This window comes from Phascolarctos cinereus, unplaced genomic scaffold, assembly GCF_003287225.1.
Source record: "Phascolarctos cinereus isolate Bilbo 61053 unplaced genomic scaffold, phaCin_HiC Scaffold_9;HRSCAF=440, whole genome shotgun sequence".
Taxonomy (NCBI): domain Eukaryota; kingdom Metazoa; phylum Chordata; class Mammalia; order Diprotodontia; family Phascolarctidae; genus Phascolarctos; species Phascolarctos cinereus.
Genome location: NW_027556402.1, coordinates 110,339,341 through 110,352,713, shown reverse-complemented (window position 1 = coordinate 110,352,713; position 13,373 = coordinate 110,339,341).

Genomic DNA, 13,373 nt, shown 5'->3' with positions numbered 1-13,373 from the left:
GATCCTATAATCCCTCAGGAATCCATGAACTAATCAGCATGGACCTTCTCTCAACCAATGCAAATCAAAACCCTTATTTCCCTTAGAAAGTGGTCTTTAAGATTTGGAGCACTACAGCTGAAAAAAAAAATCACCACCTGACAGCTAACACTTCTGATGAACTTGGCTCAGTTAGGGCTTGAATGACAATTTATCATTAAGGCTTCACTCTGAGCTTCTCCAGCTTGGTAAAACCTGTCAGACCTTGCATTGTAATGGTAAAGTTTTTGGGGGAACCACTTACCTCATATTCACAAAGAAGAGAACATGGGTGTAGACACTAGAACAAGTAGAACTTGCAAAGTAAGTGTCTATCCATACTCATAGAGGGTGTTTCCTCACTGGGAGTCCCCTACACTGATAAATGCACAGATTTGTTAAAAAAGAAAATGAACCATAAAAGTGTGAATCACAGATCTTTATTCTAGAAGTTGTGTAACCATGGGTCAATAACTTAACCTCTTATCATCCAAAGCAAATATCCAAGAGTGAGTGCGTTACAGGTGAGTTGCTGTTTTAGATCAGTGAAGAGAGTTCTCACTAAGAGAGTTCACATTGATGAAATCCCAGGTCCAGACAAAAGGAAAAAACTGGAATATGATAACCCTATATAATACATATGTTCATAGGTAGCTTACTTTAAACATGGTGGAGTGCAGTGGTGTCAAGCCCTCTGCCCAAGGGCCACAAAGCAAAACCCCAGAGCATGGCCTGAACAAATTAAAATGTAATTGGTAAATATTCAACAAAATATGTAAAAATACAATACAACATAGATAATGTTAATTTGTGGTTTCTTAAGTCATTATGCTATGGGCATCTTCTATTTGAATATGACCCCTCTGAATAGATTTTTTGACTTAGATTTAGGAAGACCTAGGTTCAAATTCTGAAGCTGTAGCAATTTTTAAGACTTTAAGTTAGAAATGAGGTTCCCTTCTCCCAAATGAATCAAATCACAGGCCCTTGAAAATCGATACCTGTGGTGAACAATGGCAAGTGAACAAGAGAGGAAAGTGTGCATATATGCAAATGCTTACCTGGATAACTACCTATTGGTATTGAATGACATAACAAAGAGCTACTTTTTTCAATATAATTAAAGAATATGGCAGTACAAAATAAGTGCTCTCTAAGTGATCAACCAAGCATGCCCAACCTCATTTCAAGAGGAGAGAGATTAGGTCCATTCTCAGTGTTAGCATCCCTTATCTTTCCCATTGAAGGGAATTTTAGTTTTGCCAGTTAGTGTCTTCTATGTTAGAAAGGCATCATGGTACAGTGGACAGAGCACCAATGCTGGAGTCAGGAAGAAACAGGTTCAGATATTGCACCTGACCCATACCAGCTGTAGGACTATGGACAAATCATTCCGCCCTCAGGTGCCCCAGGTAACTCTTTAAAACAGGGGTTAACCTTTTCTGGGTCATGTACTCCATTGGCAGTCACGGAAAGTCTACGGAGCCCTTTTCAGAATAATTTTTTTTAACTAATTGAATGAAAAGATGAATTTAGCAAGAAGTTAGTGAAAATAAAGATGACATTCCTTTTTCCCCATCCAAGTTCAAAGATCCCCTGAAATCTTTGGGGTCTCTGGATCCCAAGTTAAGAATCCATGCTCCAAGACTTTTGAGTTGTTGATCTGTAACATGTGGCAGAGCCACCACCAGGAGGCACTAAACCAGAGAAACACCAGGTTTTTACCAAAAATGCATGTGTTGCTATTATATGTTACCCATTAAAAACATATACACTACATGTTATATAACCAATTGCACTATATATTAAGAAAATAAACCACACCTTTTGCAATATAATTAGAGAATAGGGCAGTACACACACACACACATACACACACACACACAGATATAAAGTCATATATATACATATATATGTATATATGTGTGTGTATGTGCCTGTGTGTGTATATATATATATATATATATATATATATATATATATATATATGTGTATATAAGGCTATCTGTCAGACCTCCCAGACATCATCATCAACAGCTAAAAAGCAAGTATCCTCAAACTATAAATCACCAAGATGGCTGAGAGTCTTTTGCTCCTGGGGAGAGGAAAGAGACAGTTTGTGGAGAAGCCAGTGGGTGAGGCTGGTTCTAATTGCCTATTCTGACAGGACCCACCATTCCCCAATCAGGTACCAAAGAGTGGTCATGTGAATCAGCCACAGAAGGCTCATCAGAGGAAGAAGCTTTGCTGGCTTAATTGAAAGCTTTCTCCTGCTTCAGAAGCCACTGCCTTTGTTAATTGATTCATTTGTGATCTCACAGCAGCCAGTGTGTCTCTGGCAAACAGACAGACAAGGATGGGGGAAAAAAACACCCATCTGATATAACATATCGGAGGCAAAGCAGGACCTTAGAAAAAACTTTGACTTTAGAGTCAAAGGAGATGGGTTCAAGGCTTAGCTTTGTTAATCTTCAGTTGCATGACCAAGCTGCTTAATTTCTTAAAATCTGATTTTCCTTATCTGTAAAAGTGAAAATAATGTTTCTACTCTCTACTCATAGATAACAGATTTAAAAGGACTTTGTGACTTTAAAGTGTTAGAATGATAACTTACACACATAATAACTCAATAATTAAGTATCAGGGATTTCATTGGTAGGGCTACACCCTCCATCAATGCAGATCAAAACCGCTTTATGCATTAGTACACAATCTTTATACTATGACCCAACAGAGTCATGACTCAATGGCCAAACATCAGATCCGTTCTGTTCTCAAGACCACAGAGGGCTCATACTCACAGCCTTTCCAGCTATGAGCTCCCTGAAGGCAACAATTATTTTTTTCCTTTTTCTTTGTATCTTCAGTGCTTAGCATAGTGCCTGGTACATAGTAGGTGTTAAATAAATGTTTATTGACTGTAGGCCTTCACCTCTACCTCTTCTCTATTACCTTTCTCTTCTTCCTGCTCTACTATACTATGTCTTGACAAATGTCTGCCTTCACAAAGATAGCTCATTAATTACCTATGCCTGTTACCTCCGACCAGGATTACAGGAGCTACTTGGACAAAAATGGCTTAATCAAAGTTGATGTTTTCTGTAATTGTTGCTTTTGGAGGCTTCTAGAAGTCTGCTAAATTTTAATAACTCTAATAGGTTTATTTGAGGGGGTTCATAATCAAAGAATCTATTAGTATTTTTGAATGCCCCTAACACTAACAGTGACTGCCTTTAAGAAACTAATAATATAGTTGAGGAGGGCACAATACACATAATAATAAAATAGCTGATATTGATTTCACTCTTTAAATATAATACATTACTATAAGTATTGTTATTCCCATTTTACAGAGACGTCAGAAAGCATAAGTAACTTTCCCATGAATATACAGATAGTAGGTATCATAGATAGGATTCAAATCTAAATCTCTCCTGATTCCACAGCCAGTGTTCTTTCCTCAACAGCATGCCAGTTCTGTGCATTTAAGTGAACATAAGACAATAATCAATGTTCGCATATATGTAGATTTTATAGATCTATCAACATTATAGATCAACAAATATAGTCAATAAATATTTATTAATTGCCTACTGTGTGACAAGCACTATGCAAAGGACCAGGGATGCTGTTGTCTGATCTTTGTTTTCAAAGAGGACCAGTGACATCACAGGATGATGTCTTTACTTGTGTGTGAATTTGATTTAAGTAAGACAGAGTCTCTTCACAAAGTTGTCAGCCTCACTCTCTCTTCCAGAGTCACTGAAGCCCAATGGCATGACAAAAGTCAAGATGACTGGTGATGGCCCAGAATGCAGTTGGATGACCTGGGTGCTTCAATGTCTGACTAAGCTCTAAGCATGCCACAGCGCCTGCTTCAGCTGTCTTTACATCTGTTGGAGCAAATTGTTTTCATCCACCCATTCTGCCAGGGGAAGTCTTCACATGCTTGGGGTGAACATTCCCTTAACTCTCTAATGGCTTTGAGCCTGCTCAGTTACTTTCAACCTGGTTTAGCCCATCTGTTGAGATGGTTTACTGGGGTGTTGCCACTGCACATGCTACTGCTTCCAGGAGTCACAGGTGAGAGTTGGTTGGCAGGTTGGCACCAAAAGTGGGATAAGCAGTCCTAAAAAGGGCTTGCCAACCCTCACTCCAGAGATGCTAGTCCTCCTGAACAAGGAAAGGCAAGAGAGAATCACTGATCTCAAGCAGTTAATGGTCTAATGGGAGAGAAAACATGAGAACAAGTATGTGCAAACAGGCTTTATATAGGATAAATTGGAAATAGTCAAAAGAGAGAAGGCATTAGAATTAAGAGGGGATAGGGAAAGGCTTCCTGTAAAAGGTGGGATTTTAGCTGGGACATGAAGGAAGCCAGAGAAGATACAAGGTGGAGATGAGGAAGGAGAGAATTGTAGGCATGTGGGACAGTCAGTGAAAGTGCCCAGAGTCTGAAGATGGAATGTCTTGTGCTAAGAACAGTTAGAAGACCAGGATCATTGGATCACATACAATGTGAGGTAGGTTGGGGAGGGGTGTAAAAAGACCAGATGGGGGTGGGGGCAGGTTATGAAGGTCTTGAACACCAAACAAATTTTATATTTGACTCTAGTGATGATAGGAAGCTACTTGAGTTTACTGAGTGGTGTGTGTGTGTGTGTGTGTGTGTGTGTGTGTGTGTGTGTGTGTGAGAGAGAGAGAGAGAGAGAGAGAGAGAGAGAGAGAGAGATCGGGAAAGAGAGAGAGAGAAAGAGACATGGTAAGACTGTGCTTTAAGATCACTTTGAAAGCTAAAGATCAGAGTGGGGAGAGGCTTTGGGTAGGGAGATGAACCACCAGGCTATTGCAACAGTCCAGATGATGAGGGCCTGCACCAAGGTGGTGATGAAAGTGTCAGCAGAGAGACAGGGGCATATTACAAGTGAGAGATATTACAACATATGGGATATGGTGGAGGGGTGGAGAGTAAGAGAAAGATAATAACTAGATTGATAACCTGGGTGACTAGGAGGATGGTGGTACTTTCAACAGTAACAGAAAAGATAAGAAGAGAGGAGAGTTGGAGGAGAAAGATGATGAGGTCAACTTTGGACATGTTGAGCTTAATATGTTTACATGGCATCTAGTTTGAGATGTCTAATAAACAGTTGGAGATACGAGTCAGAAGGCTAGTAAAGAAATAGACTAGAGAAGTAGATCTGAGTATCATCATCATAGACACAATAATTGAAATTATAGGAGCTGATGAGATCACCAAGTGAAATCCTATAGAGAGAGAAGAGAGCCCAGAACAGAACCTTGGCTATCACTCACCTTTAGCAGGTATTACCTGGATGAAGACAAAGTAAAGAAGGCTGAGAAAGATCAGTCAGGTAGGAGAACTAGGATAAAGTAATGCCATGAAAACTTAGAGAGGAGAGAATATCAAGGGAAAGAGAATAACCAACTGTGTTGAAGGCTATAGGCAGATTAAGAAGAAAAAGAACTGAGAAAAGGCCATTAGATTAGGCAATTAAGAAATCACTGATACCTTTGGAGAGAGTATTTTGCATTGAATGATGAAGACAGAAGTCAGATTGTAGAGAATTAAGAAGAGAGTGAGAGGAAGGGAAGTAGAGATACCTATTATACACAGTCTTCTCAAGGAGTTTAATCACAAAAAGGAGAAGAGATATGTGATGCAATTAGTAGGGATGGATAGACCAAGCGAACATTTTTTGAGGACAGTGGACATATGGGCATATTTGAAGGTAGTAGGGAAGCAGTCAGCAGATAGGGAGAAATTGAAGATAAGTGAGAGTCAGAGAATGATAGAAGAGGCAATTGGCTGGAGAAAATGGGATGGTGTAGAATGGGATTACTTGTGCAAGGAGACCATATGGGTGAAGCAATGCAGTGATCTCTAAACTTTTTAGATCACACACATCCCCAACAAAACTTTTTGAGCATATATTCCCAATAGAGGAATATTTGTTTATAAATAATATCTATACTGCTGCTCTACTGTATCATGTACATCGTAAGACACATAAAGTCAAAATTTAAAAGGATGACATAAAGATATATTGTCTTTGGACATTATAACTAAAGAAATAAGCAATATTTTGAAAAAATATATAGTACAAAAAGCCTTTTTTGCTCTTTCTCTAAAATTATTATTAGTGATAGTATTTTAGAGCAATGTGATTAAATAGCCTTCATTATTTTTTAGAATCTTTGTTTCATACTTTGTAATGCTGTGATTTAAAGTTTTGGGTCTAGGCTCTGTTAATTTTGATACTTAATTTTAATTGTTACCATAGCTGAAAAAATTTACATATTTTCTATGTCTTTTTTTTCTCGGTCAGACTTAGAGTTTCATTGGTTTTTGGTGAGAAAACTCCCTCTAAGCTGGTTCTGCCACCTTCTAGTCTTAGAGGGTTGTCTGGAGCACTGAGAGGTAACCTTCTTGCCCAGGTTGATACAGCTAGTGTGTGAAGAGGTGAAACTTGAAAAGTTATTGTGAGTGACATCCACCCACTCTCTCCTACCCTCAGCTGTCTCTCAATGATAATTTAAATACTCTCATGGATTTGTGATCTAACTGATGCAGAACTCTCCTTAAAGATACAGACTGCAACCCACCCATGTCTACTCTTTCTGCGTAGTTCATAGCCATGTCCTCCCATAAGCTCGATGTGGTTTGTGCAGCCACATTCCAGGAGACTTTGTTCACTTCCTTTTGACATTGTGAGGGAACCAACAGAACGTACAGATCATCCATTAATTATCTTTCACCGTCCTTCATGAGACCAGCCCATCTTTTTATCTCCTACATTTATCTGATGATATCCTCTATTTGGTTATCTTTCATTAGCCCTGGTTTGTTATGAATTACAGCTTTCTCACGCTCACCATATGCCTCTCCTCTAGATGCTGCTCATTTTCATTTCTTTGGAGATGTGAAGAGCCAAGAAAACATTCAACCAATTGCAAGGAGTACCTGTAGTAACATTCTAATATGAATAGTCCAGGACTAGACAAGACACATTTGACATTCATACAGGAATAATAATGATTGGCATTGATTACATTCTTTAAGAATATCAAGGTATGTAGTTGAGGCATTATGATTCCCATTTTACAGATGAGTCATCTGAGTCTCAAGGGAGGTAAGTACCTTGCTTATGATCATGTAGCTAATAAGCGTCAGAGGTGGGATTCAAACCCAGGTCTTTCCTGACTCCCCCCCAGTGCTCTTTCTATCACGCAATGCCAATTTAATGAACATAAGTGAACATGAGGATAATTAATACATAAAGATTAATGGAAGTAAGGTTATGGTCACTGCAATTTATTATCCAAATCCATCTCAAGACCAAAAGGCCGCCTCCAAACAGCTTCTCTATGGAAGTCTACTTCTCTTTCCAATTATTAGTAAGTGACAGACAATACTTCAAGAGATCAATATTATTACATATTTCAAAAGTTTCTAGCATCATGTCCATTGATAAGCATTGAACAGAAAAAGCTCACCAGGAATCTGATATAGGAGAAAAACCCAATGTCATTACAATGATCTTAAAGGGGGACAGTTACTCTTTTTACACTAAAGGCTGCCTTGTTTGAAATAGTGGAACGGAGCCCTGTGTTGATCTAAGTAGGCTCCATAGAGGTCCAGCTCACTGGTGGAGACCCATGATGCTCTACCTGTGTGACCATGCCACTTATCAAAATCACTTGTAATTTTGTGAAGTAGCTTTTATTAATCATCCCCTACTGTTATTAAACTCATTATTTCCTTGTGAGCACTAAAGGTACATGAATTGAATCAAAACATAGTTTGCTGTCCAGGGAATGTGAAAGCAGGGAATAATCTGTGCTTCCAGACATTAAAGAAAGAAACATGGATGAAAATAATATTAAAACAACATTATGCAGCACCTTTCTCCTGAGGATCACTCCCAACAGACTTTGTAATGAATAAGAACTATGAGAAACTCTGAAAACCAACTACATTTCCAGGTGTCCACCACATAGTATTTTTGACAGATGCTCTTTCTGTGAAACCAAGTATTTGGTGTTAGTTGTATATATGGAAGGGAAAAAAAAAAGCCGAGGGGGATGTATGAGGTAGTACACATTCCTCTGGCACTAGTGACATCCTAAAGGGCTAGAGCCAAAGGTATCGCTTGGTGATTCAAAACGGGCTGATGTTCATGTAATAGCTATAGGAAATTGCTCCTCTTGAAGTGGGGGAAAAGAGTAAAGAGGCTAGGACCTATATCTTTCCCTGTGGAGTGGCCTCAAGTAGGGAGGAGGGAAAAGGCAGGAATTTGTCACTTAGCTGCCTCATTTATTCCTCATCAAGGAGATTACCACAACTCAGTTAAACAGAGTTACCCTTCCTACTATACTTTTAGCAACTATAACCATTGACTATTTACTGTTTCTGCTCTCTCCCTGTGCTTCATTTCCTGTGGCAGTGTGCACAGTTAAGAAAGAAAGAATCCAATAACATAAAACTATTTTAATAATTTTTAAAAGAGAGTTTAAATGATATACACTTTATCAGGGTCGATGAAAATGGTACCAATGTCGAAGGGCAACAGGTTGCTAATAAATACAATAGTTTAGGAAAGTGCTATGCCTATCATGGAAAAAACTATATTCTAGGGGAAATAATACTCACGTAATTCATTTTTGAAAGCTATTGAGACTTCTTGGATGAAGAATGTAGTTATTAAAGGCAAAAGTACACAATATGTTGTAATGAAATATTTGCGCTACACATTTCATTAAATGTTTTGTGGGCCATTGGGGAAATTCCATTTCTCACACACAGAAGCAATGTTTATACATGGTCAGATCACTAGAGGGAGTACATGCAGTGATGAGGGGGCATGACTTCAGTGAACTGGAGCTGTAGACCTGACCTAGAACTTAGGCCAGATACGTGTATACTACTGGTGTGACAAGTCCTCATGATGGTGCAATCGTCCAAGGGGCGATCAGTGTAATTGGAGCAAGGGAGCTACTTAAGAGAGAGGCTGCTCTGTCTACTCAGACTGCATGCTCGGTTCTAGATGAAATTTAATGTCCCTCCCTTCAAATAATAAAGTAAAGGAAAATCAGATAGACTGAGTCTGCTGAAAAAAAAAATTCCCCAAGCCCAGCTACCAAAGACGGACAAAATTCAGAGAGTACATCGAAGATCTTCTGGAGAGAATTTCAGAATCTTGGCAATCTGAGCTTGGCTGACTATGCTGCCTTAGAACATTCTAAAATTGGAAGTACTGAATAAGAAAATTACATTTGAATCTCCCAAATTATCCAGGTCTTGGGAAGGATTCACATAGGAGAAGCACTCATGACATTCTTGGAACCATTTTCTAAAGCCTCAGGCAAAAGATTTTTTTTTCCCTTCCATATAAAGGGCCCTGTCTGAATATGACCTTGTTGCATTCCACATACAATATTCTTTCCTTTCAGCTAATCTTCCATATCTACAATAGACTTTCATGTGTGTGTGTGTGTGTGTGTGTGTGTGTGTGTGTGGTTTGCTGTATAGATATAGATGTCTGAATATCTATATTTGAAACCTTCTACAATGTGTCTCCTATCTTTCTAGTCTGATTTATTTTTAGCCCCTATCAGGTACTCTACATTCCAGCTTAACTGATTTACTAGCCTGTATACAACACTCTGTTTATTCCCCCTCCCACAACTTTGTATATGTCTGGAACACACTCCCTCATCAACTTTCCCCAGTTTCTTTCAAAACACAGCTTGGGTACCATCTTCTACCAAAGGCTTTCACTGCCTCTTCCTCTCCTCCCCCTGCCATTATTAGGATGTTCTCCTTCCTGAAATTATACCTTATCACTTTATATAGATTTTGTATGTACTTCTATGCATACAAATGATATCCCCTTAATAGAATAGAAGTTCCCTGAAAACAGAGACTGTTTCAATTTTGTCTTTGTATTTCCAATGCCCAGCATAGCATCTGGCACAAAGTAGATACTTAATTAATGTTCACTAAATGGAATATATATATAGTTACATCCAGGAGTGAGATGGTAAATGTTTAACAACTAGTTCTCTGAAGATGAAAATATGTAGGCACAACACTTTTAAGTTTAATCTGTTATTAACATTTTCTCCATCCTTTTCTTAGATCTGGAGGCAATCAACAAAACACCAGATCAAACACTGATTTGTAGTGTTTGTTCCTTTCCAAGGTGTAAACACTCATATTGAAAATTGCTCAGTTGGCTCTTGGGAGCCAGTTTGAGCTGGCTCCAGCACACCCCTGACTATATATTTATAAACAGAGATATATGCATTTCTTAGGGAAACAAGTAAGTTACAGAGCAGAGTCCAAAAGAAGCATAAAGCACCTAAAAATAATTGACTCAAATGCACTGCAGTAGAAATTATTCTTAAAGTATTATATAAGATGCAAGGAACCATTCACATGGCATAAAAAAAAATGATCAGGAAGTGTGTTAACCTTAATGGCTTCCCCTAGAGCTAGAATTCCAATTAACTCCTTTACTACTGTGACTCTTGGAACATAAGAAGTGGTGGTTCTCCAAGATTGCAATTCTAAACTGCATTCCTTTGTGTGTGTACATGAGTTGAACCTGATTTTGCATTTCCAAGTTCCTGTTTATGGTAAAAGGCAAGTTCTTCATCAATCTGATATGTAGTAATAGCCATGCACCACTTGGACAGAGGAAGAAAATTTGGCCAAACATTAAGGATAAACAGTAAATGACACAAGGATTTCCTTCCTGTTAAGAGAAAAGTGTATTGAATTAAATGGGCTTATTCACTAACTAACAAATGGGAATTCAAAACAAGACCTGTATGGGCAGGCTGAACACAGTGAGCTGCTAAAATAACAAGGCTGTGTGTCTCCATAACCGCTCACTTCTACCTACTTAGTATCTGTTGGAATTTCCTGACTACTAATAAATATGTAGCACTATAGCTAAAATAAAAGCATTTACTATGTGCTAGAGCTGTGCTAAGAGCTTTATAATTATCTCATTTAATCCTTGCAACAATCCTGGGAGGTAGGTGCTATAACTATCCACATTTTACAGGTGAGGAAATTGAGGCAAACATAGGTTAAGTGAATTGCCTAGGACAACACAACCACTAAGTGTCTAAGGCTGGATTTGAAATCAGGTCTTCCTATTCCAGGCCCAGCACTCTATCCACTGCACCACCTAGCTATTCCTTAATAGAGTATACTCTGTTAATGTCTGTGGTGAATTAGAATGAAAGATATTGTGAAGGAATATAGGAGTTCTGTGAAGAAATCACTGTGGACATACTAAGAACTCTCCAACCAACTTAGATTTTAAACAGATGGAAGCAAAGGCTCAGAATGGGACTTGAAAGATTGTGGGAAATGGGAGAGATATCACAGAACAGAAACCTTGTAAATGTTGCCATGACATTTTTTTAAAGAATATGAGGGGGAGAAAATGGATTTCCAAATCACAAATAATTACAAGCAGTGAGTTTGACTTTGATAACTTGCAAATTACATAGCACATCATTAATGATATAGCAAATTAAAATCTAGAAAAGGAAATGGTGATCACATATAGCTAGACTGGCTCCAGCATGGATAGCTGATGCCAGACTAACCATACTTCCCTTACGGATAGGGTTACTAAACTGGTAAATCAGGAATGTTAGAGCTGTAGTTTGCCTAGATTTTAGCAAAATATTTGGTGGAGAATCTCATGCTTTTCTTTTGGAAAACATGGAAAGATGTGAAGAAAATAATAGTACAGTTAGATGTACGTGAAACTGGTTGAATGTCTGATGTTAACTTGTAAGGGCAACTCTGGTAGTACACCCCAGGGATTTGCATTTGACCCTCTGCTGGTCAATATTTCCATCAGTAACTTGGATATGGATATAAATGGCATCCTATCAAATCTTTAGAAGACACAAAGTTGTGAAAAATTGCTATGGTGCATTGGATTGACAGTCTGCTAGGTTAAATCAAAAGAGATAGCATTGAATAGGGACAAATATTGTCTTATAGATTAAAAAAATCTTCTCAAGTACAATACTGTAAGAGCATGTTGAAACAGGTGTTGTCTGAAAAAAATGGGAGGTTTTAAGGTACTGCAAGTTCACTGTAATTCAACAGTATGGTATGTATGGTAGTAACAATAATAATAACAATAATGATGATAATAATAATAATATGATCATTTGCATTGAGATGTAGAGCTTCCAGGGATAACATGACATATTCTGTCACAAGGAAGAGAAATTTTACTATTTCTGCTTGGCCTCCAGAGAGCAGAATTGGGAACCATGGGCAGAAGTTTCCAAGAGACCAGGTTAGGCTGATATTGAGAAAGCTTCCTCACAAATAGAGCTATTCCAAAATAGACAGCCTAGATAGCAAGTTTCCTGTCATTGGAGGTCTTTAAGCAGAAGGTAGAAGAATCTTTGGTGGGTATGTTATAGCAGGGCTTATTGTCGTCTGGTATGCATTGGACGAGATGGCCACTTCCAACTCTAAAATTCTGTGAAGCCACATTTCCTACTTTTGAGGATATTACACTCTAATTTGGGATGTGGGCATAAATGCTGGTATACCAATTGAAATTTTCCCCAAAAGCCCTCTTATTATTTTTTTTGAGCCTGGATCTTTAATTTCATTAGTATTAGTAGCTTCCAGTGTAGAAACTCTCTCTTTCCCTCCACTGATGGAGATCAATAGCAATATTTCAATTTAGAAAACTGCCTAGGGATTTGAAAGGTTAAATTACTCACTGGACATATATAGTCAGTATGTGTGAGGAGTAAGACTTGAACTCAGGTCATCCTCACGCTGAGACTAGCCTTCTTTCTCTACTGCCTCTCTCTTCTTACTCTAAATTAACTATAAAATAAATAGATCTCCAGAGGTCCATTCCTGGTTCCCAAGCAAGGCAATGGCTATTTAGACAGTAGCTGTATCTAAGGGGTCACAGATTAAGCACAAATATACATACCTTAACACCGATGTCAGGAAACAGCATGGGTTTTTTTTTTTGCCTTTTACTCCTGGTACAAGCATCTAGACAAGAACTAAGTAATTGGGAAAGTAGTAGAATTGAATGCCAGGGGACAGACAAGGCTAGTTCCCTTGGGTGAGATTAGTATATCAGTTTCTTAGGCTGTCTATTTTAGGATTATTTTTGCTAGCATATGAGACCTGATTTCCTTTAGGCCCTGGACACATAGGTCACTGCTTATTTTTGTGATGATTCTAAATAAAACCACCATCTCTTGAAAACCTGTCCTTAAACTTGTGAGTCAGTTTTGGCTGCGATGTAGTAACTGTGACA